The 10,117-nt window shown below is 45.7% G+C and overlaps 1 protein-coding gene across 2 annotated transcripts in view; it reads left to right on the top strand.

Annotated features, from left to right (window-relative positions):
* The first annotated feature begins 7,873 nt into the window (after positions 1-7,873).
* Positions 7,874-10,117, top strand: part of LOC146187775 (uncharacterized) — a 98,627-nt gene continuing 96,383 nt past the window's right edge. Inside the window, exon 1 of one of the 2 annotated variants that reach the window (XM_084603534.1) lies at positions 7,874-8,042. The gene's annotated coding sequence lies outside the window, so the exon portion shown is untranslated. Of the gene's footprint in view, positions 8,043-9,092; positions 9,419-10,117 lie in introns of those variants that run through there. The other variant, XM_084603533.1, reaches the window with a different exon arrangement.

Raw genomic sequence — 10,117 nt, 5'->3', positions numbered from 1 at the left:
ATGAAATTATCTTGATCTTCTGTGGTGGTATAAATCTTTCGGGCGATCCTTTTTAAGCGCTTGTTGTTCACAACATTTGTTCACAAATTGCAATTTCAAGTTTTTCGTTGAAGTAGACAGACTCAGCACTATCGCTATTTCGCCAAACTAACGTACCGTCATCTCGTATACAGCAGCTGAAAACAAAGTTACTTCCACAATAAATATTATAAACAATGGAAGGGTGTGCAATAATCATCATCATCATCATCACCACCACCAGCCTGACTATACCCACTTCAGGGCGAAGACTTCTCCCATATTTCTCCAATTAACCTGGTTCTGTACTAGCTGCATCAACTTGACCCCTGCGAACTTCTTAACCTCATCCGCCCACCTAACTTTCTGCCGCCCCCTGCTACGCTTTCCTTCCCTTGGAATCCAGTTTGTTACCCTAAGAGACCATCGGTTATCCTCTCTTCGCACTACATGTCCTGCACATGTCCATTTCTTCTTCTTAATTTCCACTAGAATGTCGGTAACTTGAGTTATTTCTCTGACACACTCTGCACGCTTCCTATCTCTTAATGTTACCCCTACCATTTTTCGTTCCATAGCCCTCTGGGTTGTCCTCAACTTAAGTAGAACCCTCCTGGTTAGCCTCCACGTTTCAGCCCCATAGGTGAGTAAAGGTAAGATGTAACTGTTGTATACTTTCTTTTTGAGCGATACCGGTAAGCTGCTAGTCATAATCTGCGAGTGCTTGCCAAATGCGCTCCATCCCAAACTTATTCTTCTTGTTATTTCCTTTTCATGGTCCGAATCTGCGGTTACTACCTGTCTTAAGTAGACATATTCGCCTACTACTTCCAGTACTTCGCTACCTAATGTAAACTGCTGTTCCTTCCCGAGGCTGTTGAACATTACCTTAGTCTTCTGCCTATTGATTTTCAAGCCTACCTTTCTACTTTTCCTGTCTAGGTCATCAATCGTTATTTGCAGTTCATCCCCCGAGTTGCTTAGCAAGGCAATGTCATCGTATGTGTGCAGGAGCCCAAACAATAATCCGGCGAGCAGGGCCCCGCAGTTTTTGTAGAAGGCGGCAGGCTAAGGTACGGCACCCAGTTGTTACAAACCGCCAGCAGCTGGCGGACGCCTGCCAACGGGTCGGCGGCGGAGCTCGCTAGAGCCCAACGAGACTGATGGCTGGGGCAGAAAGAACAAAGCTTATTGTGTGGCTTGGGTTTTTATACCAAGCCAAAGGAAAACAAGAACGAAAGGAAAGCTGCAAGCAGAGGCTGCCGTGACGCTTGGTGATAACGACGAGCAGAGCGGAGGCGGGCACACGTGGCGCTGACGAAGCATTTAGCAGTTCGCAGCACCAGTCTTGCTCGACGTTCCGACAGGCCCCTCACGAATCGGAAATTGTCGTATTGGAAGTGGAATGAGATGCAGCAATGGCGACCACGTGTGATATGTGCCGGGCTCGAAAAGCCCGTTTACTGCCTTGGACGACTGCGGCTGTATACCATCCCCCATGGTGGAGACGTCCTCGTAAAATACGCCGGGTTTTAATCCATACTGGCGAGTCAGGGCTTCCGCCCGCGGCACAAGAGGGGGTATGCGGTAAACCACTCCCACCACACAGTTCACATAGGGTAAACTGTGTTTTTTGCTGCAACCCCCGCTGGGACAGCCAGTGATGCGTGGGCAAAGCTTCGAAAGCTTGTTAGGTGCGGTAAACACCAGGGGCACGTTATGCCTTCCCGCCACTTTTCTAAGGTTGCGGGATAAACGGTGTACAGGGTCCTTCAAAATATGTGCGAACACGGCGAAGCGTTCGCACATATTCGCATATTCGCACATATTCGAAGCGTTCGCATGCGCACATAGCGTGCGCATGCGCCACATTGTTTCGATGCGCGACCGCGCCGGATGCGCTGACGCTCACGGAGCGCGGGCACGCTTCGCCGTGTTCGCACATATTTTGAAGGACCCTGTACATAAGGCACCGCCACAGGCTTGGAAGAAAGGGGTTCAGCTGTTCTTCTTTGGGTGCCTTCTCTGTTTGTAGGATGGCCTCAGCCACAGCTGATATGACTGATCTAAGGAAATCTGCTGTAACTGGCCTCAAGATCATTGAAACTATCTTGCATTTTGTGAGGGCATGACTTTTGAAGCGCAGACTCCAAACAAAGTGATTCTATGGCTCTTTTGACCAAGTTTGAATGCGCCGAATCCTAACTTATTAACTATTTTCTGGATCGGGGGGAATACATCCAGCAAAGATGGTATTCGCAGAACATCAGCTTGAGGTCTAAAAAAAGCAAAATTATTATCGGGAAGCTGGTGGGTGAACACTAACCCTTGTGGTCGGGGGATGTAAAGGTTCCTTTTTCTAAAGGAATTAGAAACTTCGTCGACATATATAAAAACTTTAAAAACCCCCTCTTGAACAGACTGTGCAAGTAGTAATTGAAGATAAAAATAGGTCACCTAAAATGGGCGCCACGCAAGAGTCAATACATACGCCTTTACGCTGCAGAAGAAAACGAATTGTCATGAGAGATAAAAGTAACCTGTAAATAACGTTCTAATAATGTTGAAATATTATCAAGGGAAATCCCAGCTGAGTTCTGGAAGGCCGCAGCCCCCGAAGCTTCAATGCAGTCTATCAGAGAAACTAACAATTCGGCATGGGGCGCTGAGTAAAACAAATCTTTATCAATAGAAAAGGCGAAAGCTATCCGTAGCCCTCCACTACGGCTCCTCTTTCTCTCTATCCACTTTCACTCCCACGTTCCTCCTTTCCCTTACGGCGCGGTACAGGTGTCCACAGAAACAAGTGTGACAGATACTACGCCTTTCCCTTCCTGTGAACCTATTATGTATAAGCTATTCGGTCATTGTTCTTCACAAACTCAACTTCTTGCGATTTTTTTTATCAGAAAGGAGACATCCACAGGAATGTGCTACAGCTTGTTCAACAAGAAACGACTGCCAACAACTCCTCTCGCTAACAATTATCCTGAGAGGCATTTCCGGTTTGTGTGGTTTAGCTGGGAAGAAAAACGCCAAAGAATTCCGCGAACTAGCATCAATAGCTTTTGACAACTGTAGGCTTTTAAAAAAAGTTATAAATTTCATTTTTACCCTCACTTGGCTGCTTTTAACATCAACAAAATTTTTGTGCACTATTTGGAGGACTTTTTCATTATACAGACCATTAGGCATGACAACGAACATGCCTTCTTTGTCTGACTGTCTTTAAAATATTTAACTACCGAATTCACATCTAACACTTACGGGACATTGGATATTTAGCGTGCCTTTTCAAACATTCCATTCCTTCTAGAAGGCAACGTTCCTGGTCCTCTTCTGGAGCCTTTGAGGATATGTTCCTGTTGATGGAGGGGACCTTGGGCTGAATGCCACACATCGGGCCTTTCTCCAGGACTCATAAGATCCCGGCGAAGATGAGACGCTCTTTCTTGTCAGTCGTTATCTTGGCAGACATGGAACGAAGATGTCCAAGGTCGACTTTCCATTGCTGCTCTTAAGGCGCGACGCCAGAAGCTTCCTTCCTGTCCATTGTGTTGTTAATTTTTTTGCGCTAAATTTTTTACTTAATGAATCACCAACTAGCCCGCAGCATGCTCTCCTCAACTGTGTACCACATTTATTTATTTATTTATTTATTTATTTATTTATTTATTTATTTATTTATTTATTTATTTATTTATTTATTTATTTATTTATTTATTTATTTATTTATTTATTTATTTATTTATTTATTTATTTATATGCAAAGAAGATATGCACATGCAAAGAAGATATTGGGAGTGAGTGAGTGAAAAAACTTTATTGAGGTCTTTTGGTTAGTCTCGGAGAGTCTTCCTGCAGCCGCTTCTTCGCCACCGTTGGAGACTCCTTAGCACGGGTGGTTCCCTCATTCCAGGGCTCCACTGGTCCTGGCTACCTCGCATGCGTGCTGCACCAATGCCCTTTGGGCGGTGAGCTCGCAGCTGGTTAGCAGGCCCTCCCATTGCTCCGCACTCGGGTTAGTTTGTTTGTGGAAAGTGTAGTTGTGTTTACATTCCCATGTGACGTGGTATAGGGTCGGACTGTCTCCGCACCAGGGGCAGCTATCTCTATACTGTGTGGGAAACATTTTGTTTAGAATGTATAAGTTGTGGAAGGTGCCAGTCTTCTCCAGCTGGTCGCTTCTTCTTGTGTGAGTCGCTTGTGGGGCGGAGGGTATTTTAACCTGCTGCCTCTGCAGTGATTTAAAATATCTGCGTACGTCGGGTCCACCATCACGGGGTCCACGAGGTCTTCTGTCAGCAAGGCTCGGTGCGTGATTTCGCGAACCAGGCTGTCTGCCCTCATGTTGCCCTCTATGTTGGTGTGCGCCGGTGCCCAGAAAACTACTTGTGTTGCTTTATAGCCCGAGGCTCCTGCGCCGAGGAGAATGCGTAGGGCCTCCCTGCAGATCCTTCCTTGTTGGAACCTTCTGCAGGCTGTCTTGGAGTCTGTTATTATAACCTGTGATTCGTTTCTTCGATAGCCCTCGGCCGCTGCGAGTGCCACAGCGATCTCCTCTCCGTCTACTACCGATCTTCCTCTCGCGGATGCGCAGCTGATCGTGTTGCCTGAGCAGTCAACCACCGCTGCTGCTATCCTCGTGTTGGTGCTGTATCTGTCTCTCGGGTATAGCCCTGCGTCTGTATATACTGTATATGCCTTTTTAGCTAGGTGGTTCTCCACGTATTCTGCTCTTGCCTGTCTTCTGGTCGCGTGTAGGTTGGGGTCCATATTTCGTGGTATCGGGCGAATTCTGAGGTTTCGCCGGATTTCGTCTGGAATGTTTTCGTGTGGGTCTGGCGTGTTTTCCGCCTGGTAGCCTAGTCTTCTCAGTAGTCTTCTGCCTGTTTCCGTGAGTTCTAGCCTTTCTAGCTGTGCTTCCAGTTGGGCCGTCGCCAGCTCCTCAAAGGTGTTGTGAACTCCCAGTTCTAGTAGCTTGTTGTTTGGGGTGTTTCTTGGTAGGTTTAGGGCCGTTTTGTAGGCTTTCCTTATCATTGGGAAACTTGTCAGCAAAGTAACACAACACACTAAAAGAACACTAAATGAATTCACAAGTAGTATAAGTGATAACATAACGTACATCAACGCAGCGCTGGTAAACGCACGAGACCTGGAGAAATATATCACAACATCATTTCAACAGCTCATTGGAAGTCAGGTGCACAAACTACATCATTCGGAAGCTTATTCCAGTCCAGAATTGTGTTAGTGAAGAACAAATACTTAAATGCATTAATGCGGCATTGATAACTCATAATCTTTTTCGTGCTGTCTAGTCTCTCCGAAATGTAATGTGACTGCTTACTGGTACAATCATTGTAAATGCTGCACAAGAACTTGAGCCTGCAGATTTTTCTTTGGGTTGCTAAAGTCTTCTTCCACCCAATACGGACGCGAAGCTCTTTGAAAATAATAATTTCCAGTCACAAACGTTGCGTTTCTGTACCCTTTGTAACTTGTCAATAAGCTACATCTAATATAGGCCGCGACGTGAGAATTCTGTGTAGAGGCAGACATGAGACGGCTCGTGAAACCTTTTATATAAAAAAGCAGAACTTTCGTCATGAGACTGTTTCCCTGAAGCAATTATTCTACCTTAACAAGCCTTAACAATTGGGAACCATCCGGCTCGACACAAACGACCAGGTAATCGGGGGCGGCCAGAGTTTCCGTGGGATCTCGTGTGGCCGTTTCGAGGGCCACGATTGCTAAGGCGGCTGTAAGGACAGGGGTGGTAGAGAGGACTCTGGTCAGGTGCGCCATAAATTACACTTCCAAAGGTGCCTAATATGGGCCCAATTAGCTCATGGCAGGCGCTGTGCTTTAATCGTATCGTAATTTTATCCTCAAAATACACAGTAAATTACAAAGGGTAATATAGATTAATGAACAAAATTAATTGGCAACGAAAACTGAATGAACTGGAACAGCTGTTCTTTTTGTGAAAAAATATCTATTTTACACCAATTGCTTGTTGTTTCCAGCGTCGCATGATATCATTTCCTACAAATGATACCATACGATATCTGCACAAGTAACCAACGACAGACACGGGGGAAGAATGAAACCTTGTGCGATAATTCTGGCAGGAGTGTACACGATCACCGCATATCAACGGTAAATTCGCCACTCACGATAAGCCTCGCCGTTGCCACTCCTGAAATGCTTTCGTATTCCTCACGTTCTTTTTCATTATTACCACTTTGAAATTTGTTACACCGTTTCCATTGCGTGCTTTTTTCTATCCTTTGCATACAGGCTTTTCATGTACTGTGAAAACTGCGCCGAACTAAACACACCACAAGGAAGAAGACGAGTTAAGTATGAACCAACTAGCCAAAGAAACGGTGTTAAGGCTTTTCATGGTCGCCAACCACCATGTCATGCCCAGCTTTTCAGTTTGAGTATTCTAAACAAACTAAAAAAGTATTTTATAAGCAACCTGCGATCTGTCATATATACGGTCTGTAATTTTTAGCATCTCCAACATACTCCTGCTACTGAAATAAGATAACGCTTGTCTCTTTCCAATCTTTCACTTTCGTTGCGCTCGTGACCGTGCCGCGTACAGCTCCTAAAATTTTACAAAAATGGTCTATAGACTCGCAATGGACTTTTTATAGAACCTATTGCTATTATTTACACCTGTTGCATATGTCTAAAGGTTATCTGAAGATTATCTCTGAATTTTCTCTCATCCAGAGATAATCAATCATACCACTTTTCTTTTCGTCTATAGTCTACCTAGAGATAGTCTTAAATTTGTATATGCATCTAAAGTCTATGAGTGTGCCCAAAATACATAGAGATATAAAATTCTATTCCCATAAATCTGTAGACAGTCTATATGCCTTAACAGGTGTCTTTACACAGTCTGTAGACTGTCTAAAACTCTTTCGTGAAGTGAGCATGACCCAAGACTGTTCGGAAGACGAAGTACAATCCCCAATGCTTTCCTTGGCCTCGCCGACTGTTGGCTTCTTTCCTTCGGAAGTAAAGAGGTTATTTCCCGTGCGCTGATGGAGGCGCAGCAAGTCACTGGTGGCCCATTGCGTGCGAGCGGAATTCCCAACGTGGTGATGCGCCCGCAGAAGCTGGGTCAGCAGGCTGCCGGAAGAGGAGAAAGGGATGCACACACGGGGCTCGCGTCACCGTCGTGCCTCGCTACACTTGGATTCCCGACCAAAACTGTACATCCATAATTACGAATCGCGGGGAAAAATCAAAACCTTTTATTGAGAAAAACACTCTTTTATGTGCATCGGTGTCCACTAAACTAAACATTTGACGGAACGCTGCCAAGTTTATGTCCGTATCGTTAGTGGTTCTCGAAAAATTACCGTGCACCCTTGTACCGCTTTGAGATCTCAGGAATATGGTCACTTAACTTTTGCCGCTTGTGTTCACAGATTACCCGCTCTGCGCCTGCGTTCAGCTCCGTTCTTTTGCATTGAACCCCGCCATAACATCAGGAACCACCTCGTTCACCAATCAACAAATTTTATGGCAGAAAGCGCCGCCAGATGTCGCATTTTTTTTTTTTCAGAGGAAGTTCATAATCCTATCTCATTTAAACAATTCACAGAGAAAAAGTCTCTTTGGAAATATATATCTGATGGACGCGCCGCATGGGCGAAGTTCTGATGAGGGATCTTGGAAAAACACGCACGCACTTCTCAGGTGCGGTAAGGCGCAAGGAGTTCTGTCATGTCGCCAGGTGGATTTGTCCGACACTACGCTAGTTGCCCTTGGCCGCACTCGACCCAATGGCGCATGTGTACCGCGCATTTACCTATGGTTAAATGAAGTAGCGGCGCAGGCGCAACTTCGTGACGACGACGTTCTTGACGGCGCAGGAGTGCGTTGCAGTTTTACACAAGGTGTGATCGTCTGCGGCGATAGTGCAGTTATCTCGTGCCACGGAAGCTGATCTGTTCGGATGGTGGTTCAATTCCTGGCGATGACGCGTTTCTTTAAGTGTGAGTATGTGCGGACACGCTGTGATGACAGACTAGCGGCAGGCTATGTCCACGTCCCTCATTAGCCAAAAAATACTTTCGCATTAAAGTATCGCAAGTTTCGTCACAGGTGACCGGACAGGGCGGTAGCAGCAAAGTATTTCCTTTTTTAAAACAAACGAAGGACAAATGAGTTCTCGTCTGTTTGTTTTTCCTTCGTTTGTTGCGCTGTGTGTTTAAAAAAAAAATGCGCCAACTAGCTCAACTCTCCGTTTATTTGGTGCGAAAGAGTTCCAAGAGCAGAATCGGGACAAACGCGAGAGCCTGCAGACGGTACACACAACCAGCGTTCTATAATTGGTTGACAGAACGAAAAAACGCAGTATTTGTCACATTTGATTACACGTGAAGTGGTTTTGGAGTCCATACGCCAGCGAAAGGATTTTCGCGTAATGGTGCTAGTAAGGTTTTCGCTTTGCAAAGTTGCCGCGGCCGTCGATAATGCACCGCAAGCGGCAGCCAATACACAGGTTTATTCAGCAGACACTAAGACAAATGCCCTTGAGAAGATAGTTCATTTCCACAACGCGGTGATGGCAACAACAGCGTAACAAAGAATAGAATACGATAGTTGGAGTAAAACAGCATTTCCCAATATCGGATACGTGTCAGGAACGCAGCGGATTGAAAACATCGTTATCTTGTAGACGATGTCGGTGGGCCGAAATGCTGCGGAGAATGGAATATAAATTATTCCTGATGTGCAAAGCAACTAGCTTCATAGGAGCTTGAGATAGTTTTAAAATTAATATTTTCACTTGTTCGGGAACAGCTTGCTGATGTGGCGTAGCCGATGGCAAGATAAACCGATGTGCACGAGCAGCGTCGAAGCCGATGTGGCGGACGAAAGAGCAGTAATCATGCCGCAGTTGCTGAGCATTTCGACCTTTGTTAGCGCTTTTATGCAATAGGAGCGTCTTAATTCGGGAGCACATTGCCGCTCGAGTACGCTGTCAACGTACACACCGAAGCACGCCTCAAAAGCAGCACATAAAATGCGCATCCGACCACCCGACTACGCAGCAGCAGTGTATGGGGTGCCGCATCGAGGCATCCAATACCCCCGTCTTATCGTTCACGCTGCTCGTTCTAAAACCCAGCCGCATTATCAAAGTAGCTTACAGCAAAGCTGCCGCCCGAGAACACAGCGGAGGACGACTCTCTGGCCGTCTCCCTAATCGTCCCATTGCGGAGGGCACTTTGTAATTAGTAAAAGGGCAACTCGATCATGAAACTTCCTCTCAACCCCAGTGCAGGAAATTCTGCGACGCCTTAGCAGCGTAACACGGGCACCGCGGCTGCGGCGGAAGCTGTGAGCAAGAACTCCCGTCGTGTGGGTGAGCATTTCTCAAAAAGCATTCATTTTTAGAAACGCTTTTTCCGGGGACTAATATTATTCCCTGGCACCGCGAAGGAGGCTTTCATTCGGGCCCACTTGTTCGCCCATTCTGCGCTTTCGACCGCACATCCGAGAACGACTTAAATTATATGCACCACTGATGGCTAATGGAACTTGAATGTGCTATCATTTAGCCGTTTGTATTCTCAATGTGATCTCATATGTCAACGTTGAATTCACTGAATTTTATAAATATAAGGGCACGATGTTAGCAACAATCTAACCTGCAATGCGCATATCACTACAGTAATATCATCTTCTAACTTGGATACTGAAAACGCCATCTGCGCCACGATACCTAAAATTAATAGCTTACCAATCCAGTCTATATGGCTTACCCTAAACAAATATAACTAACAAATTCCCACGAATGTTCAGGCACTACAACTCATAACGTCTGCATATCATCATTAAAAAGGGAATCCGAAGATTCGCAAGTATGTGCTTAATTCACAGTTCTTTGCCCCTCGCGGCCTCGTTCTCTCGTAGGGAACAAAATTTGAGTCAAGTGGCTCCTTAACACTACACGCGAGAACTCCTTTAACACTGCCTTTTCATTTCGCACATTGTTCCATAAGTTGGTTTTTGTCGAACGTCACTTAGCGGCATACAATCCAAGATTGTCGCTTCGATTCAC

Source organism: Amblyomma maculatum, chromosome 5 (genome assembly GCF_055883805.1).
Source record: "Amblyomma maculatum isolate TAMU_Amacu chromosome 5, ASM5588380v1, whole genome shotgun sequence".
In the NCBI taxonomy this organism is placed as follows: domain Eukaryota; kingdom Metazoa; phylum Arthropoda; class Arachnida; order Ixodida; family Ixodidae; genus Amblyomma; species Amblyomma maculatum.
This window is presented reverse-complemented; position numbering and strand designations above follow the sequence as displayed.